Source organism: Panthera uncia, chromosome F1 (genome assembly GCF_023721935.1).
Source record: "Panthera uncia isolate 11264 chromosome F1, Puncia_PCG_1.0, whole genome shotgun sequence".
In the NCBI taxonomy this organism is placed as follows: domain Eukaryota; kingdom Metazoa; phylum Chordata; class Mammalia; order Carnivora; family Felidae; genus Panthera; species Panthera uncia.
In genome coordinates this window covers 52,942,067-52,963,468 of record NC_064813.1, presented here as the reverse complement: position 1 = coordinate 52,963,468, position 21,402 = coordinate 52,942,067, and the positions used below count along the sequence as shown (strand labels likewise).

Below are 21,402 nucleotides of genomic sequence, written 5' to 3'. Positions count from 1 at the left end.
CTTGGTCTTCTACTAAGTGTCATTTAATATATCTCTATTCCATTGGTTTTCCTCTCTTTATCAAGGACTTGAGTCCCTTTTCTGTGTGCCTATTACATAGGATGATTCTTAATGCTGTGTTTATATCCCTAACCAGGGGATACCAGGAGATGACAAATGTTCACGGAGTGGTATATATATATATACCACAATTGGCTGTCATAAAAACAGGGTAGACAAAGGCGATGGGTTAATAAGAGTAAGGATAAACAGTGTACCACTAGTGAGAGAACAGCATTCTTTACATACCTATTCCAGCATCACTGAAAACGCAGTAGCAACATCACTGGCCACTGAAATACAGCCTTTGGTTTCACCTGTTAATTAGATATGAAAAAAATTAAATAATTTCTTTATGACCAGTTTTCCATTTGGGGTTAATGCCCTGTGCCTAGGTTTTCTACTAGTAGAAAATGCAAATGCTGATACACGTAGAGACAACAAGCAATCCCTAAAACATTAGGGAGTTTGGGGTGTGTGTGTGTGTGTGTGTGTGTGTGTGCGTGTGTGCATGTGTACCTCCTCCACCCCCGAAAACAAATAGATAATTTTGTTGAGAGGGTATGTGTCTTCAACATTTGTAAAGCATTTATTCTTGCTATGTACTTTAATAATCCTCTGTGTAGGTACTATAAGCATCCCCACGTGACAGATGTGAAAACATAGGTTAGGTAACATGACCCCCGTTGGCCACTGCATACCTTTTTTCTGGGAAAGATGCACTTTGCAGAAAAACCCAACCAATCAAACAGAAAACAGATAAAAACATCCTTACATTAAGCTGTTTTCAGAGTTTTAAGCCCAAATCAACCAAACAAAACCACAACTTGCTTTCTATCCTTAAATTTGCAGAATATAGATAAAAATTTGGCTTTGTAATAGGACTATTGTCAAGAATCAAAGAATCCTTTTCTTTCACAGCCAAGAGGGCTATAAGCATCCCAGCTACAGACCAACTCTCATTCCTTTGGGAAATAGCCCAAAAATTCAAACTCTGATTCTTTCTTGGGCCTGAGAGATGTCCCATCATTGCCAATTTCAACCAACAAAGACTTAAGGTTTAAGCAGAGAATAATGAGCAACAAAACAGTGGAAAATGATTTGTGTAAGCACAATAGTAGGGGCTAGGAATGTAAAGAGAATTCCAAAGTTCATATTTTTTTTGATCATGTCCCCAGTTTTCAGCCTATGAAATATTGTCCATCTTTCAAGGCCCTTCTTCAGTGCCACCTTGTAGGTGAAGTCTTTCTTGCTTCTGGTTCTGTTTGGAATTAGCCTTCCCCTTCCCCAATTTCCCTTAGCATTTGACTTGTATTGTGCTTATTTATATGGATCTATTTGGTCCTACTTGATTGTGAGTGGCCAGGTCTGATTTACTATTCATATTCTCCATACATCCAACCTGACACTGTAGACACAGTTGTATCCCCTTTTATTCAGTTATTCATTTGACCAATTGTTGCAACAGTATTGACAAAAAGTCAATTTAAGAAAGGCTAAGTGGTCAAGTGGCTTATATAAATAAGTTCTATATTAAACAAGAGGGAAGAAAAATTATGGAGGGTTAGAGAATTTTAAGAACCTTCACCTCACCGCAAGGAAATAGTATTATTCCTGCTTTATGGGTGAGGAAATGGGGAGGTTAAATTACTCCATATTGTGCAGTTAGTGAGGGTCAGAGCTAGGAGTTTTATCACAGCATTCCCCACAGTTACTATCAGATGATAGAAATCAAAAGAGAAACCAGAAATCATGGGATAAATACGATGTAACCACAGATCACATTTTAATAAGTTTAAAAAAACAGAACAGAATAAGGTGAATGTCTTAGTACAGTAAGAAAGAGTATTTTAGAGATAGCTTTTTAAATAAAATCATCAGACCAGTACATCACCATGTTATTTTTAATGTAACTTTTCCAGTAACGAGATAATGTATATCTACTGTAAAATATTTTGAGAATACAGGCCAACCTAAAGAAGAAAATGAAAAAGACCATAATTCCTTTATATACAGAATTTTACACTGTTATCGTTTGGTATAAATAGTTCTTCTAAGATTTTTTATGGTTGTAACCTGTAAATCTGAGCTCTATTTTTCTTTCCATTTTGAAACAATCAATACTCCAATGTCAAAGTCTGTGACAGGCAGTGAGGGTCACTCTCCTTCTGATATAGCTGGGAAGGAGAAAAGAACTAAAATGCTCTCATGAAAATTCTGCCCCAGTTGTAGATACTGAAGGTTACTGACCAATGGTTACTTGGTCAGTTGATCATTGCAGACCTCTCCAAGCCCTTCTAGAATGAAACTATGGAAAAATACAAAGGAATAATTTTAAGTTCCTTTCTGACCTAAGGACCGGAAGCAGTAATGGGGTCGTTATACTAAAGACTCTGGGATCCAACCTGAAATTGGAATTTATGCAGTAGGCCGTAAAATTAAGAGCTAGACCTATGGATTCAGAAGCGTTTGGTCCCTTACCCTCAGTTTTCTTATCTGTAAAATGGGATCAATAATACCCACCTTAATAGTATAAAGATGAAATTAAATTGAGAAACGTTTCTAAAACAATTTTCACATGATATCCAATAATATTCTAATACTCTAATAGCAGTATTATCACTAACCTCTACTTATCACCTGTCTTGACTTCTGAGCCAGGTGGTAAATTGGGCTCCATATAGCCGGCAAGCACAGATCACACAGCTAGGACTGAACACTCAAGGTCAGTAGGTATGCCAGCATGTATTATTCCACACCATGCATTTGATTCTGATACTACAGTTTGGTGTACTATTTGTTTACAAATCCAGATAAATGTGTTGTATTAGACTGTACTTTTAGCCACTGTGTGTTGACTCACTGATTGCACACCGTCTGTCTGTCTCTATGCACGTGTTTGTTTTTTCCTTGAACATTTGCTTAGATCATGGTGACTTGAGCACTTTATCATTAAAGCTCAGCTTAAATTCAAAGTAACTCTACCTTCCGTCGCCTTATGTGTCAACATGTAAGAGTATTTAGGTTCATCTTGCCGTTCCCCTAGTTTTGTTAATGAGGAAAATATAAGAAACTTGAGTGGGAGTGTATGCTCCTGACTAGATGCTACAGAATCAACATTGATCGACTCTTCAACTCAGACAAGAGGTTGGCTTCATTGGTTGGGAAAGACTTGCCACAGAAGAGCTAATAGATTCTATTTGAGTCTGGGACTTGTAGTTGATAATGGGAGACCCGTCTGCATAAGACTATACTTTCAGTGTTGGCCTGAAGATCATTATGTTTCCAGAGGGTCCTTGGTAGGATGCTGGTGCCAAGGAGATCTATTACGTTAAGTCTTTCTCTATCGAAAAAGCTTCCTAGGGGTGCCTGTGTGGCTCAGTCGGTTGAGCATCCGATTTCGACTCAGGTCATAATCTTACAGTTGGTGGGTTCGAGCCTTGCATCGGGCTCTGTGCTGACAGCTTGCCACCTGGAGCCTGCTTCCGATTCTGTGTCTCCTTCTCTTTCTGCCCCTTCCCTGCTTGTGTACTGTCTCTCTCTGTCTCTCAAAAATGAATAAATAAACATTAAAAAATAAGAAGCTTCCTAGAGTATAGGCAACCTCACTGAGGTCACATGCTATTTGGTTGCAGAGACTGGATTGAACCCAAAGATGCTTAGCTCTACTGACTGTATACTTCCAGCATCAATGGGAACCAAACTGACTTGTCTCGTCTTGTCTCACTCTTTATCAGCTTATTTGTCTTGCATTAAATATAACTTGGAATCCACCATCCCTGATTTTCAGGCTATCTGTTCCTTCTTCCAGTCTCTGAAATGTTGCTAGCAAATTTGGAGGCCTCATTTCCCTTATGATAACACATTGCATTTGCAAAGCTCCTCACACTATGTCTTTGCATTACCCTATTGGACACTCAGCATGAGTATTAATTCCCATGTTTTACTATTTTCTTTCTTCAAGGGGAACATCTAAGCAGTATTCAGATTTATAACCAGTAGGGGTGGAGCTCGTTCCCACATACTCTTCTTCCGAGGCTCATGCCAAGGATTTCTCCATTCAAACCTTGCCTTACTGGGCAGGAAGACGGCACAAGAAGGACTTGTCTCTAGGCCCAGAGCTTTTGGAACTGACGTGTAGGGGTAACTTTGCCCACACTTTCTGCGTACCTTGTCATGTGTTAGGGAAGAGGGCCTATCATGATTGCTATCGTGATTTTCATGGTGTGGGTCCAAGACACGATGATAAAGTCAGGCTTTTATAAGAAGCAGCCAAATGGATCAAGTTATCAAGGATAGACCTCCAGGCCACTGTGAAAAATTCTGTAGGCTTTTGATTGCCTAATCTTAGTACAATCTCTGTCTTCAAGCACGGACACATGCAAGCAGATGTTGAATATATTTTATTTTTTTTAATGTTTTTTTTTTTTATTATTTTTAAGAGAGAGAAGTTGGGGGTTGGGGGAGGGCAGGCACAGAGAACAAGACACAGAACCTGAAGCAGGCTCCAGGATCTGAGCTGTCAACACAGAGCCTGATGCGGGACTCGAACCCACTGACCTCGAGATTATGACCTGAACCGAAGTCAGATGCTTAACCCACTGAGGCACCCAGGTGCCCTGGATATATGCTTTTAAAACCTTATTCTTCATTTAGTAAGTTGGGGCAGGTAGACTGTAAAGTCAGCATGCTTCGTGGTTTGTTACTTACCGTCTTCATTTCACAGGCAAAAATGTGCTACTATCCATCATCATAAGACTCTAGTTTGGTAAATCGTTGTGAGCCTTCAGCACCCCTTATCTGGGGCAGATGCCAGTGGATGCTTGTGTTGAAATGATGACTCACAGTTAATCATTATAAGAAATAGGCTTCCCACTTCATAAACTCTAGGCAAGACTGTTTTCTTTGCTAAACATTTAAATTGCTCAGCCATTTTATGCATTAAAACCCAATTATAACTTAGTATGTTGGAGAATTTCAAACGCTATTCCCTGCAGCATCTGTGCCTAAGACTGCATTTTATCATTCAGTTGTTCAAACTCTAATACATGCTTTTACATATATAAAAAATAAATAAAAAATAAATAAATAACATAAAAGAGAAGAAAAAGGACTTTAAAACACAGAGAGGCATGTGACAAGACCTTGGCATTGCTCCCTAACATGGCAGTCCTCGAGGAACATGAGGCAAAGAATATTGCTTCCCAGTTTCACTGGACTTTGCTCCACTGTTAGGTGTGCATCTGGTTCTGTCCAGAAAAGGGATAAAGAGGAGAAATGTCTTGCTGTTGGGAGGCTATCCCCGTGTCCTGTAGAGCTCCAGTCAGCCCCATTCTGTGAAGGGTGTGTACAAAACTAACATGTTTGTTGTGATGGAGGGCAGTGGATAAGTAACAGAGGTTGTGAATATTACTTTAATGCTTTTTACTTTTTTTTTTTTTTAAAGCCTCCAGCACCCAGGTGTTCACAGGTAGCCTTCCATCAAAGTACTAACCAGGCCCCCAACGTGTTTAGCTTTCCAGATCATACTAGACCCGGCATGTTGAAGGCGGTGGGGCCATAGGCAAAAGTCTGGCACGCTTCACAAATTTGTACATCATCCTTGCACAGAGGCCATGCTAATCTTCTCTGTATCCTCCAATTTTGGTATATGTGCTGCTGAAGTGCATACAACTGCTTTTTAAACCATAAGTTAGGAAATCCTAGTCCACTAGTTTTGCATTTTTCCTGAGAAGTCTCTTTTAGTCTAATGCCTTGAACCCCATAAAGGAAGCTGGCATTCCCACCAGAAACGTGGTGGCTACAACACTCCAGATGATAAGCAAGTTGGTTGGATTAGAAAACCTAAAAGTTCAGGAAGAGCTGAAAATCAACTTATTTGTCAGCCTGGAAAGGAAAATGGAAATAAGATTAAGTGATTTGAATTTCTTAAAAAGGATGTGTTTTCTTTTGTGTTTTCCCTCCTGGCACTAGATCAAAGAAAGCCATATCCAAGTAACTGAAGTAAGATACAGAATTCCAAAGGGAAATAGCAAGAATGACTCTCCAGCATCTCCAGTGGGATCATGATATTAACATCTCCAAAACTCACCAGAGAGACATGCTGTTAGTTTCTTTCTCAACATAAAAGAAACAACACAAAGAAACCATTGTTACTATTTGGTAGTGTTTTTCTAGAACCCTATAGACCACAGTACTATAGCTCTTTCTCTAGCTACCAATATAAATCAATCAGATGATTTTATCATTGTAAATACATTAAATAATAAGAATAATTGGCTATTAGAATTGAAAGAGGTCTTTGCATCAATCCTATTCCGACTTTTTACAGATCAAAGATGTGGTTCTCAGGGAGGGTTCATGAGTTATGCACAGGCTTTCAGATAATGGGAATACTGGGACTGAAATAGAGGTATCTTGCTGTTAATCTAAGGTTCTCATCACAGGATTTCCCTGTGGAAATATCTTTGAGTTTAAGAATCAAGGAGTGAGGGAATCAAAAAGCTAGAAGGCTAAAATATGAGTTGAAGACCCTCTTTCCCTTCTTAATGTGGGTAGACTCCTCCTCAGCCTCAATAACAATGAAAGAAAGCAAGCAAAACTACTAGATGGCAGCATTATATTTTGAACCTTGTCTTGGATCAGGATAGTATCTTCTACGTGGAGCCTTAGTTAAGATAAATGTCTGAATTGTATGCCCTCTTTGTCAATCTGGAAGATTGTATTAAGGTTCCAAATGATATTGAGATTTGCTAAGTAAAGTCTTACTTGTCAATAGCTCCTCTTGTTGGATATTTAAAGTTCACGAGCTTTGTTTACTTTAGTTAAGTGCTCTGAAGTGTTTCAACAGCCATTGGCCCATTTATATAAACAAATGAAGGAACACACTGATAATCCATGATACCCAGAAACAGCCCCAGTCTAAGAAGTAGCATAAATCCTTGATGACTTGAAGATAAGCCTTCCACACACCTGCACAATTCACTTTGTTAAACAACAATTGTGTGCCACTGGGTTTGAATGGTTGAGGAGGGAAGGACTGGGAAAAAATAATTAGTACTTTCAGTACATCTTTTTTTCTTTAAGTTGGTTGATGTGTGCAAGCATTTTGCTAAGGAGTACAGTTACAACCCTGATACCATTATTTGTCTTCAGGTGATAAGTTTCCTTACGTTGTTCGTCATCTCTTTTACACTTGAGGTGATTTTAAGTGGGTTTGTTGAAAAAAAAAAAATTGGTTTAGTCCAAGTGTTAGTTATTTTATGTAATTTCTTGTCCATTTAGACTTTCGGACAGTATCATTATTTCATAAGGAAACTCTGTTTTAGAAAAGCGGCATAGGTTGAAATTCACTATCAAATAATGTCAGCCTCAAACAACTCTAAAAAAATACATCTCCATCTCTATAGAGAGAGTAAAATGATTCCGGTCTGACATCCTGTGACTTACCACGCCAGAGTTTCCAAATTTGTGCCAATGTTCTAACTCCTATCCTGCTCGGCCATAGGGTGGAGGGAGAGCCACTGAGGGACTGTAGAGCAGGGAGGCCACCAGCTATTTCCACATAGCCCAGCTTTTGTCCATAAGTAGTCACGTGATACAAATAACAATAGTGAAATGGAGATAATAGTTTCTCCTACAAGATTTCATTGTGAGAGTCAAATGTGACAATTTTTCAAATGGTTCAGTTGAATGGGTGAAACATTTAGCGCTTTTCCCAGAAAACTGAAACTCCTACTAAATAGCAACATCAGCAAGAGAGTATGGTTTAGAAGGGGGAAATCTGAAGGAAATCTAAATCTAAAGGGAAATCTAAAGCATGTGTCAGTCCCAGGAGGAAGGAGCAGACAACAGTAGTTGCCAATGGTTCTTTCCAACTGTCTGTGACAGTTGGCCTGACTCTGTTCTGTCCTCGTTAGCTCAGACATTTTTATGAATTCACATACATGTAACTTAAGCTAAAAAAACAAGTCCGGCTCCAAAAACTACATAATGTTGTTTATCGGGTGCCTGGGTGGCTCAGTTGGTTAAGCGTCTGACTTGGGCTCCGGTGATGATCTCACTGTTCGTGGGCTCGATCCTTGCATCAGGCCCTCTGCTGTCAGCACAGAGCCTGCTTGGGATCCTCTGCCTCCTGTTTCTGTCTGTCCCTCTCCCGCTCGTGTGCTTTCTCTCTCTCAAAAATAAATAAATATTTTAAAACAAACCATTATTCTTGAAAGCCTAATGTTTATTCATGTTATAGAAATATTTTCCCCCGAAACCCACCTCTGATCAAATACTAGCAGCCCACAAAGATAGGGAAAGCAAAGTTCATGAAATCCTGAAGAGAGAGCAGGTAGACAAGGAATGGAATACTTCTATGGGAAAGGGAAGAAGGCTTTCATGCACAGAAATTCATGGCATAGAATTTTAAATTAGCAAAATCTTACCACTTTCTCTGCCCCCTCACACGTGACACCTTGACCTGTTGTCACCAGTTAGAAGTATCAGGTAATTTATTAACCCTAGCAAGTCTGGGTGGCTAATAGCAAAGCCCAAAGTATTGTCTGTGAGAAGCTTTGGCCAAATGCTGGATGTACTCGGCAGAGAATCTCAGAGCAACGGAAACACCTGCTGTGGGCTGACACATTTTGGTTCACACAAGAACTGGAGAACACTCCTGAATTCTTGAATGTTTGCCTAGAGTCGAAAGGCTTACTGGCATGGGAACTTGAACTGAAAAAAAAAAAAAAAAGATGATATGTCGTACATAGGATCATCATGTCATAATTAGAATTGAAGGCAGTTTGCTCTGACAAAAGACAGAGAGGGAATAAGAAGACGTAGGTTTGGTTTTTTCTGCAGTTTACATCAGATTTAATATGTTCCTTCTTCTCTTTTCCTCTTGCATTCATCCTCCATATTTTGAATATCTTTGCCCTCAAGTGTCCTAATATCTTTCAAGAGGAATGAAGGAAAAAGCTAGAAAACTTCAGGAAGGAATTGGATTAAAATTGGTTGGATTCTCAGTTTATCTGGACTCTGGGATGTATTGTGAGAGCGAGAGAGAAATGGTGACAAGTTACTGCCAGGCAAATGGCAAAGAGGGGTTGGCAAAGGATTTTAAGAGCTGTGGTCTGGAATGTGAGAATTTCCTTCAGGCTTCCCTTCTCATTTAAAATTTTACCAGGCTATGCTTTTATATATATTACATTTGGGTTCAGCTGCTTCTCTTCCCCAAAAGAAATTCCTGTTCCTCTTTCTTAGGTGGAATGAAGAATTCTTTTCTTCTCTCGCCTGTGTAGCCCCATCATGTCCCATACATTTTTCTATGGCTCGGTGAAAATAGGAACTTTTGTTTCCAACATCTTACTGTTTGTTTCTGCTCCACATGCTGTAAATGTTTTCCTTGTTCTGCAGAGCTGCGTGCTCTCTTTTCTTTTCTGGTCTGTGTTTGAGAGGGTAGGGCATGCAAGTCCCTCTCCAATTTATTTTCTAGAAGGTGTTGCATCTCTGAGTTTCACGTCATGCATGGCCACTAACCACATCTACACCTGGCAGACTTGTCTAATTGGAGTAGTGAGCTGAAAAACAGTGAGTATAACAGAAGTAAAAGCACTTAATAAAACTAGTTTTAGTCAATTCAACAACAACACCAACAAATTATTAAATACCCACTTGGTGGTAAGGGCCGTGATCAGTAATGCAAGAGAGAAAATAATGGAAAAGAAGCCCCAGCCTTTGCCCTGAAGGGACTTAATGTTATAACAGTCATACTTTTAAAGCAGGGGACCATACCGTGAGGCAGAATATGATATGGGCCCTAAGAGATTTGCTAGCAACATGAGCTTAAAGGAGGGACAGGAGTGCCTGGCTGGCTCATGTGGGAAGAGCGTGCAACTCTTGATCTCGGGGTTGTGAGTTCGAGCCCCATATTAGGTGTAGAGATTACTTAAGAATAAAATCTTTAAAAAGAAGAAAAAAAAGGAGGGACCATTCTTTTGGGTGAATTGAAGAAAGCGTCTTAAAGAAGGAGATAGGTAGTATTTTGAGGAGTTTCTGTTTTGTTGGTTTTTCTCCTTGTTATAAGGTAGTAAGTGCTCATTAAAGAAAAAAAAAATCAGAATACACAAAGAAATCAAAAGAAGGTCATTTAAAAACACCATACCTCCTGCAGGATGACCGCTGTCAACATGCAGCATTAGAACACAGGCTAAGTCTCTGACCATGGAACTGAGACTGCTGGGCATGTAATGTCCAGTGTCCTTTCCTCTCCCAGAATTCCAAGTGCTCTCCTAGAAGTGCTCAAGCCAGGCCAGCTGACGGAGGCTTATGCCTCTGTAATTTTCTGTTCCTTGTTACAATATTTATTAATGCCCAGTAGACCGTCTCATCTCTCTGCAAGGGAAGGTGAATGAGCAAAGATGAGCAAAGGTTTCACAGATGACACCTTTAGCACTTTTTGTCAATATTTAAATGTAATATTATATCAATGCATTAATTGGTAATTAGAGGATAAAACTACCACTCCACTTCTCTCCCCCACCCCCACCCATGAATGACACCAACTTTCCTTTTTCCCAAGAAGCTATTTCAGGAGGCTTTAGTGGGATGAGTAAATGGTATTTTTTTAAACACTTTTGTTGTTTAAAATGCTATTGTTTCATTTGAGGTGTGAGGAAATGTGCTAACCTTGTCTTCTGTTGGTGTAGCAGTGCAGAAATGATAACTGTATATACATTTTTTTTACATAAAAATAGAGAGGAGCAGGAAGGAGAGAGACAACTTATTTAAATCCTGAATACAGTCAGACCTCATATGCATTGTTAAAAAAAAAAAGCCCTAAAGAATTGCATATGGATTAGAGGGATGAATATTCTATTATTTCAGTCTGTTCTGCTGATCTTCTTATTGTGACTTTGTGCTTCAGAAATCTGCTAGGAATTTGGCTTTGCCGTAGTAGGCAGTAATTTTAAATGTGTATCAAGCACTTGATAGTGTATGATTTGCGTGCTGTTGCATTACTATTCCCTAAATTTTCCACCAATTTATTACTTTTTTCATACTGTTTTAATATTTCAGGATGATGAATATATACAGCATCATTAAAGGTAAATAAAAAATGCATGAAATTAAAAATTGGAATATTAGATGTTTCTTCGCTGTAATCCCCTGGCCCAATTGGAATGAAATGTCTCTGTTCTATCAAGTAATCCCTAAACATGATTAGGAACCTGGGAGTGTCCACACAGCCCACATAATATTTGTATCATCTAAGCCTATTTATGTAAGGTTTGAGTAAAAGTTGTTATTAGAAGACCTATAAACCCATTTTACAATTCAGAAAGATATGCTTGCCTCTTAATCTTTTCTACCTTTATTATTTTTGCTGGAGTTGATGACAATGTGTTCTTAATTCATTTTTCAGAATGCTATTACTGTACGTCTTTTTTATGCTTAGATGATACATTGGCTAGTCTATTGAAATACATTTTAAACAGCAAGGATTGAGTTCAGCAGTTCATCTGCATCTGTAGCTGTTTTTTTTTTTCAACATTTATAAGAAGGAGAAGAGTTAGTTTTCTAGAAGTTAAATAGTTTTCTAAAAGTTTCTAGTCATTTGATGTGTATCCAGGGCAAGTTTTCTTTTAAGGAAATTTGCTCACATTATATTGGCTCACCAAACTCCTGGGTTTTTTATTGTTTTTTTTTTTTTTCTTTAATGAAAACAGTTGGCACTATGTGGTGTTTGCTACAAAATTGTTTAAATTATTTCTGATTTTTGAGCCAAAGAAAGTAGTGTTTTGTAAAGAGGATATTTGAATATAAAAAGACCAAAAAATGTTTTCCCTCAGCCTTGATATATGCCCCACATTGTGTTAATGACTTCTTTGGAAAGATATTCTTTCTGTATTAGCAAACTCTTCAGTGTTCGCCCTCTTTCAAAGGCCTCTTTATAGGGAGGGGTTTTTCAAAACATCTTAAAAGTCCTATGTATGATTCGTTGTTTCTCTTCCCCCCAGTTAGGGTTTAGTGGATACCAGACTTCTCTTAACCAAGGTTCATTCTCTTAAACGTGCAGATACTGGTCTCGCAATTGTATGTCAACACTCTTGAGTTTCAGGGAAGTTAGGTGCTTGCCAATTGCCATCTTATTCCAGGCACGTTAAAATACCAGGACGTTTTTGGTTCCTTTACTGTAGAATTTCTTATTTATTTTTGGCTCACACACAAAAGACAGTTTTGACTGTTCACTGCTTAACCAAAGTCCTGAAACATGAAGATCGACAACTCGTTAATTTCCCAGTTATGAAATGTGCTGTGACCACAGTTTCTAATGAACACTCCCCACTGTGGTGTATTTTAAAACCATGTTTCATACAGCACCCAAAGATGTTCTGTGGTAGTTAAGACCTTTTAAACCTTCGCTCCTAACTTAGCAAGTTTGCTCTGATACCGAAGATGAATCCTCGTAGTGAAAGAGGCATTCCCTTAGTCTTCCTGTAGGTTAAGTTCGGGTTGGCTTTTCCTGCAAACACCGGGTTTGAGCAGAGAGATCTGGTGTTGGCTCTTTACCCTTTGCAAGGGTGCCATTTGGTACACATGCTGCCCGCAATTGTAAAAATTGTCCCCTGAAAGCCAGTTTCCGTGTGTTTGTTCCTCACTTTGCAAAGAAAATAATGACAGCAAATGACATATGGCCGATATTCCCCTAGCTGAACTTTTACCCCGAGGAAGGCATTTAAGAGCTAGGGGGTGGAGGGCAGGGAGGTTTTAAATAGTCCACACACTGATGCTAGAAAAATTAGCAGCGAGCATGTGATTTCATAATGGTCGTGTGACTGTGCTGCTGCATTGTGTTCAGTTCATCAGAAATCTGAGCCTCCTGCCACCAGCTGTGCCCAACTGGACCCGCGTGTCCTGGGTTCAGTTGGCAGATAAAGCTGTGCTGTGTCGCAACTGCAGAGTGGGGTAGGGGGAGCACCCAGGTGCAGCACAGCCAGGGAGGCCTGAGCCGGAGGGGGTCCTCCCACGGCAGGTGGTAAGAGTCACCTGGTGTGGGTGCATATGGGAGCCTATCCACAGAGCCCCAGAGAGGAGAGAGGAACATCTGGGCCCCTATTCTGGAAAATTTCTGGATCGGTATGTGGTCTATACCATTCGCGAAGCCCTTTCAAATAATGCTGAAGCCAGCCACATAGAAAGCAGAGTGGCCTATGGGTTAGAACTCAGCCTTTGCAGCTCCTGTCTGTGCAGCCCTGGGCCATTTATTTCACCTCCCTTACCTCAGTCACCTCCTTTGTAAAATTAGGGTAACAACATTATCTACTTACAAGGATTAAATAAAATAATCCTTTTAAAGTGCTTAGCTCGGTGCCTGGCACATAGTCATTTGTGGGATGTGCAACACTTTACTTTTATGTATGGAGAAACTGAGGCTGTAAATCATGAGCTCACCTAAGAGCGCTTGGCCGAGAATAGACTTCGTGTTTCCTGACTTTCATGCTATTATGCTAACCACTAATCTATGCTTCTTCCCTGCATCAAGCCCTTAACATTCCTATTCTTGATTAAAGCAAGCGGGGGGAGGATTTAAAAAACAATGGTAAGAAATAACCTCATAGAGATGAACTTAATCTATTGTAGCTCATTCTTGAAGCTAATCATATTTGAAATAAAAAACAGTATGTTTTCAGTCAGTATCTCCCCACAGCTAAAATGATCACATTTTTTAAATATAAGCTTTATGTTGTTGGTAAAATTGGAAAGTTTTAGAAGAATAATTATTTTTGGTAACTCTGTGGAGTCTGGTATGCTTCTGAAATGATCCACAGGCATTTAAATGGGCTATGAGCCTTCGGCTGAATAAGGTAGAAAAATGTTTACAGTTCATAGTTGTGAACGCATGTTGGAGTATTTTGCCCTAAGCAAGACAGAAGCTCCTGGGATAAGCAAAAAGCATATTTTCAAAGTGAAACAGACTGAAGGAAATAGCAGAAATATTACATGGTAAGGTTGAAAACCGTTTATAAGGCTGGATTAAAAAGCATAGACAATGAGGAATCTTTATGCTTCTTCTATTAATAATGAGCTGTGTCTGCATTCACAAATTATTTGCAAATTAATATTTGGAATTGGCTAAACAACTGGTTATTAATTTTTTTGAGAAGAAAAAAAAAGTCGAATTCACCAGTTATTTGAATGATTTTGACACGCAATTCCCCAAATAAGCAAACAAAACAGTGTGTGTGTGTATAGGCATAGTATAATTCAGCTCTCTCTAGGTTGTGAATTTCATTCTACAGTTGGAATTGCCTTCACCCCCGAAACAAATACTAAGTAAGTGCAGGTCTGTGGCTCGTGCATACCACACAGTCAAGCTGCTAATTTGGTTTGATGATCAGACATGGCCCAGTTTTCTGGCGGGGGTGAGGAGGGGGGGGGGTTCTTTTCCCCAAATGACAACAGTGTTGTGGTGGGCAGAGCAGGAACTTTTTTGCTATTGTCTTATTTATTTATTTATTTATTTATTTATTTATTTATTTATTTAAATTTTTTTCCCCCACCAAGGAGCAAAGCCTTTTGGGCACATTAGCACGACTTTCTGCAAGTATTGCAAAATGGGAAATAATTGGGTTGAGGCGCTCTTGGGATATTAGTGGTGCTGCGGGCAGGAAAGCAGGCATTGGAAAATAAATGACAAATTAGTCTGCTTAATCTCTTTATTGTGACTCAGATGCCACGGCAGGCGTTCATAATACATTAATAAACACCAGTTAATGCAACTGAGATACTATTCCTCAAATTCGCAAGAGTGGTTAAGAATTCTTTCCTAAAGGAGTGAGCTTGTTTACTGAATGATTTTTCTCCCTCTGTTAAGTAGGACTTTGTGGTATAAACCCAGGTAAATAATAATAACCACTGTATGTGTATAGTGCTGAAGCATTTATGGACAGTTTCATTCATAGCAACTTGTGTGAGTTTCACTATGATATCCCTGGGAGGGACGGGCTTTTCTATTTCCCCGTTTTACAGACAAGCCACCTGAGGGGTTAAACGACCTAACAAATGTTGCTCAATGTTGGTCAAAGACAGACTTGGGTCTTGATTTTCTGGCTTCAGAACTTATTCTTGCTACCCCATCACCCCACCTACATAGAATCAAAACCTGTATATTAGTATAACTCCATATAATATACATTCTGATATCCTCTGAGCTGAGTTATGGCCCCTCATCCTTTTTAATCAGGTTCCATAATATTACACATATAACTGAATTCAAAAATCTCACCAAGTTCCTGATATTACAGAGACTGCCCTTACCTGTCCGCTTAGTACTGATGACATAAAGGAGCCCCCTGACATTTTACATATGGAAAGTGAGACACGCAGACGGCACAGCTGAGCTAGTTAGCATCTAGAAGTATCATTAACCAGCTTGTCAAGGTCATTTCTCTAGGTGCTCTGACTTTTAGCTGATCATATCATGTGTTTATCATACAGCAGCATCAAGTTGTGGGATTTCTGCTTTAGCATATCCAGAACATGAGTCAGCTATCAAGGCTCACGGGATCTGTCAGTGACTGGGCATCTTTACAATAATCCTGTCCAGCTTTGGCCGCGACTCTAGCTTACACCACACAACACTTAGACCGAGCCGTTCAGCTCTACACTGTTTCCTTGTTCTAGTTAACATGCTGTTTTGTAATTATTCTAATACTTGTGAGGAGAGGGATATTTTTGTATACCGAGCCCTTTTTATCCTCATTTACGTCTGCCTGGTCCTCATTGCTCTATGGCATAGAAAACAGGCACTAAATTTATGCTTCTTGGTCAGCTGACCAGAAGGCTTTGGCTAACTACAGCCCCTCTGATTTGTCCACACAAGAGCACCCACCATATCAGTTAGGATATGGTCATCGTCGTATTGGGAAAGAGATGGTATCTGGCCAAGGTCATGGACAGGGAGGAATAGTTAAAAATATGTACAAGGGATCTGAACTATAGAAATTAGACTTATATTTGAGCCAGAGTTATCAAAATGTACTTCTGAGGCTGATTGCTAATACAAGGAAGACCAGTCTTAGTTTGTGGTAAAGAATGCCCAAAGCAGATGTCTCTGTCATTGTCTCACAGCATCTTGGAATGTGGTCAGAATGGGCACTTTCTTTTGTTGCCTTGCTCATTAGGTCATCAGTTGTACAAAGAGCACTGACGAAATTGGAGGTCAGCGGCCCCCGAAAATACGTTAAGTAGAAAAATTATCCAGTGATCATGCAAACGTGAACTTTTTTTATAATTTGGTTTTTGCAAAGCACTTAGATGTATCCACTTAGTGTTGTCAGATAAAAACAGAATTTTTCCTATTCTTCTAATGAACTTTAACGAAATGTGTTAACAACAGACAAGGGAAAACATCATGGATTTGGTGTCTTTATATAATATCTCTCTTACACATATATTTGAGTCTTCAACTTGATTGTTTCTTTTGGTGTCTTCTCTTGAAAGTGGGGCTTGGAGGCTTCCAGAGTAATTATGCCTCCTACCTTTCTAAGGACAGCCTGCTACTGTTTTCTCTAAATAACCTGTGATCATGTAATGGATAAACAGTATTACCTCTGTTTTAATGACCCCCTGATTTTACGGTGGCCGGCAGTGTGCCAGAGTCAGCTCCTTGGACTCTGTTTTTGTTCTACATTCCTCAGTATGACGACAAAAACTATTTACGTTTTGCTTGAATAGCTTAAACACCATTTTAGAAGACTTTAGATTGCTTTTGAACATATTTGAATGCATCTTTAGCCATCACTGGGCTTAAAATGGAAACCCTTTTTTCAGCTTATCTGTATTAAACACCTGTAAAAATCAATGGTACTGTATTTTTTTTTCTTATAATGCTCTGTTCCTTTAACTAATGCCAGAAATAATGCACAATTTATTCTAGCGTGTTCTTTTCCCTTTGCCTGATGTTCTCCGGCAGTAAAGTGGCAGAGTGTATAAGAACTCACTTCTGCTGACTTAATAGTAAAATTGCCAGGTTGATGTTGAAATTCAACCAATTGGAGCCTAATCCTCAAGAAGGAATTTGCTGTCTCTCCTACTGATTATCATCCGTCTTCTTCATAATGAATATGCAGAAAGTTTATTTTTTGCAAGTGCACGTACTTACATAAATGACCAATGGGAGAAGTTAGAGTTAACCAGTGATGTTTTTTGAGCATTGTTATTTTTCCCTAAAATCAGAAGTCATTACATTTATATTGAAAATTTTGAGTGGTTTGTATGAGCTTTATGCCAAACTAAGATTAGTGTGCTGTAGCCCATTACAAATGTAGAAGATTGACCACTTTTTATGGGTTAGAATAAAAAATATGATAATAATGTCTTCTCATCATCATAAAGAGAGATGATAACGACTAAATGAAATATTTATATTATCTCATTTTATTTGATAGGTTCCATCTTCTCCCATACCAAACACTTTCTCAAAAGCAACCATAGTCTCCTGGTTAAAAAAGAAATCTTTGTAGAATTCAGGTTCTTCATATGTGTTGCTAATAAATCCAGTAATTTAATATTTTACTCTTTTTATTTTCTGAAATGTGTTTTGTTGCTTAAAGGGGAGCCCAGTGGTTTAGTATGTTTTGATCAGGGCTGTGTGTAAAGATGGGCTATTTTCTCGTTTCTATGTGCATATCCTGTTTGTTCCCAAGTATTCCTTTTTGGCAAGTGGGCCAGCTAATCCATAAACAAAAATGTGTGTGTGTGTGTGTGTGTGTGTGTGTGTGTGTGTGTGTGTGTGAGAGAGAGAGAGAGAGAGAGAGAGAGAGAGAGAGACAGACAGACAGACAGACAGACATATTATTCGTGCTGTTACTGACCCATGTATTCTGTAGGCCATTCATCTCTTCATTAACCATATTATGAGGCTCTCCCTAGCCTGTCTCCTCCCTCATATACAATCTTGCTATCTCTTATATTCTTATAGACTATCTATATTCTTCCCAGCTGGGCTCTTTTCAGACTTTTACGTTTTCTTCGAGACTTACTACATAGAAACACTGACATATATGTCACTGTCAAGTCATGTAGCAATTGCTTTCTGACATTCATGCTGTGAGCATCCAGTCCAGTGGGTGACTTGGCCCCCGCTGCCACTCTGTCTGTGTGGCCACCCCTCCTAAAAAGATTCTGAGTTCTCAAGAACTGTTTTCAGGCACGTGGCTATGTCGCCGTGTTGTCATGTGAACTGAACTGTCCCTGTTTTTTCCTCCGTCTCTCTCTTTCTCATTCCCTGCACTCATCTTATTGAAGTGGGAGAAAAGGAGAAAAAGATCTGCGGCCTGCCCGATTTGTCCTGACACGAAGAGATGGTTAGCTTTGTGAAAGGCGGTGGGGGCCAGCCGAGTGCCTGATGTCCCAACAATGTGTCTGTGGGACTACTCACTCCATGTCCCTTCACTCTGCCTCCTGCTGGTTCCCGGAGAGCTCTTGTCTTCCTTCAGTACGTGAGAGGGGTGACAGTCCCTCAGGCTTTGGCACTCAACACCTTGTTAGATCTGCTGAGGAAGACACTGTTTTCGGTTTCGGTTTTCGGTTTCGTGCTGCTTTCGGTGTTGGTGTTAGGGCTTGCTTAAAGCCCAAAGAAACGTTTCTGAGGACTTGTAGCTTTTATGGAGCAGAAAAAAATGCCCTGTTTTCTGCACACATTGATTTGCTTTAAAATTTTCTTAAATTTCCAGAAAACACTTTGGATTCGGCACAAAAAGTGTTGTTATGGCCCAGTTTTCCTGAAATCCCTAATCTGTAAGACTTCAAATGATAGCAATGGAACTCCTCAAACTGCTTCCTGGTGGGGCTAGTTTTTGTCCCTGATTCATTTTATTCTGTTTTTAATGATGATGACCAGAGGTCTTTTTGGTTTTCTTTTATTCTTACAAAGCATCAGACCTTTATTCATCTCTGATATCACATTAAAATTTAAAAACAGCAAAACACCAAACAGCCTGTGTAGTGGGAAGGAGTAGAATTTTAAGAGTCAGAGTTAGTTCAAGGCCCTGGTGTAATTAATTATCCTTTCTAAGCCTTCTTGACTTATCATTAACATTTAGAAAGAGACAGAGTTGGGAAAATAGTAACCACCTTGCAGGGCTGCTGTGAGAACGTAAAAAGGTAACACAGATATTTAGCACAACACCTGGTGTTTAAACACGTAGACCGTGGAAGTAAAAACCAGCAGAGTACCAGCCATTTATCTTCCCTTTCTCTCTTTTTAATTGTTTTCCTTCTTTCCTTCCCAGCTGAGAAAAAAATTAGGAAAAAAAAATCCATTGACAGAATTCTATAAAATGAAGTTTGATGCTATGCATAGTGATGTTATGGACTGAGGTATGGTTTGGTGGGGGCTGCGTTCGAGAATAAATAATATTACTATCGAGGAAATACAAATCAAAGCCACACTGAGATACCACCTCACGCTGATCAGAGTGGCTATAATGAACAAATCAGGAGACTATAGATGCTGGCGAGGATGTGGAGAAATGGGAACCCTCTTGCACTGCTGGTGGGAATGCAAACTGGTGCAGCTGCTCTGGAAAACAGTATGGGGGTTCCTCAGAGAATTAAAAATAGAACTGCCCTGTGACCCAGCAATAGCACTACTAGGAATTTGCCCAAGGGATACAGAAGTGCTAATGCATAGGGGCACTTGTACCCCAATGTTTATAGCAGCACTTTCAACAATAGCCAAATTATGGAAAGAGCCTACATGTCCATCAGCTAATGAATAGATAAAGAAGATGTGGTTTATATATACAATGGAATACTACTTGGAAATGAGAAAGAATGAAATGCTGCCATTTGTAGCACTGTGGATGGAACTGGAGGGTATTATGCTGAGTGAAATAAGTCAGTCAGAGAAAGACAGGTATCATATGTTTTCACTCATATGTGGATCTTGAGAAACTTAACAGAAGTCCATGGGGGAAAGAAAGGGGGAAAAATAGTTACAAACAGAGAGGGAGGGAGGCAAACCGTAAGAGACTCTTAAATACAGAGAACAAACTGAGGGTTGGTTGATGGGGGGTGGGAGAGAGGGGAAAACAGGTGCTGGGCATTGAGGAGGGCACTTGTTGGGATGAGCACTGGGTGTTGTATATAAGCCAATTTGACAATAAATTATATTAAAAAAAGAATAAATAATATTACAAGTATACTGTTGCACTCGATTGTTACCAAACCCGATGTTTAGTCTCCAACTTGCTAATTTTAGATTCACTGATGATCTCTCATCAAGACTCATCCAAGTTTCTAGTTCAGACAGGACTTGTTTTCAGCCAAGTCATTTTACATGAACTTTGTCTCATCCTCTTAAGTGCCCGAAGCACAGATGTTGTGACACCTCACGTTATCTAGGATGTGTTCTTTAGCTTCAGGGTAAGAATTACACCCCCTCAGAAATTCTAAATTTTTTGGTCAGCAAGGATCCAAAAACTTTTGGAACATATACGATATTTCTCTAAAATGCCCCAAAGAGACTTGTCCCTGAAAGGAGTCTCATTTCAATCTGTGAGGGCCAGTGTAGGAAGAATTGGAGGGAGGTTGGTGAGTACATGTCGAAGATTTCATTCAACACTAAGGTTCTGTGACCTTTTCATTACAATGTATGAATGTGCCACACACTCCAGGATCCTCCTGCTGAGCTACGAATTTAGTAAATTTCATTTGTTGCTACCTTCCTCACATACTAAGTTCATGACTATACCGGGGTCAGTGTTACCCTGGCATCTCAAAAGCACTCAGCAATAGTTAGCTATTATTACCACTTAATTCTTTTTTTTTTCAAAGTTTATTTATTTTGAGAGAGAGAGAGAGAGAGAGAGAGAGAGAGAGAGAGAGAGAGAATGAGCAGGGGAGAGGCAGAGAGAGAGGGATAGGGCAAGAATTACAAGCAGGCTCTGCACTCTCAATGCAGAGCCTGACACAGGACTCGAACTCGGAAACCATAAGATCATGACCTGAGCCAAAATGAAGAGTCAGACACTTAACCAACTGAGCAACCCGGGCACCCATGATCCAGGTTTCTTAGTAACCATTCTCATCTTGATTCTCTCTCACCCATCGACCCTCTTTAAAATTTATAATCACAATTCCTCATATATTTTTAAGTTTTTCTTAAATTTCAAGAAAATATTTTGGATTCACAGGGGTGAAGAGTTTTACAGAGAATCTCAGTCTTTTCCTGCTGTGCATTACTGGGCCCTGCCTCCGTCCTGTCAACTTTCTATACCCCAAGCTTCCCCCACCCTACATCACCCAAATGAGACACACGTGTTCCAAAAGAAAAAATACCATGCCCCATCCATTTAATGTTTTCCACAC

General features: G+C 39.5%; 1 non-coding gene across 1 annotated transcript; it reads right to left on the bottom strand.

The window, feature by feature from the left end:
* Nucleotides 1–5,604: 5,604 nt before the first annotated feature.
* Nucleotides 5,605–5,706, bottom strand: LOC125926091 (U6 spliceosomal RNA). Its single transcript, XR_007459013.1, has one exon. It is a non-coding gene; the product is annotated as a U6 spliceosomal RNA (small nuclear RNA).
* Nucleotides 5,707–21,402: the final 15,696 nt, after the last annotated feature.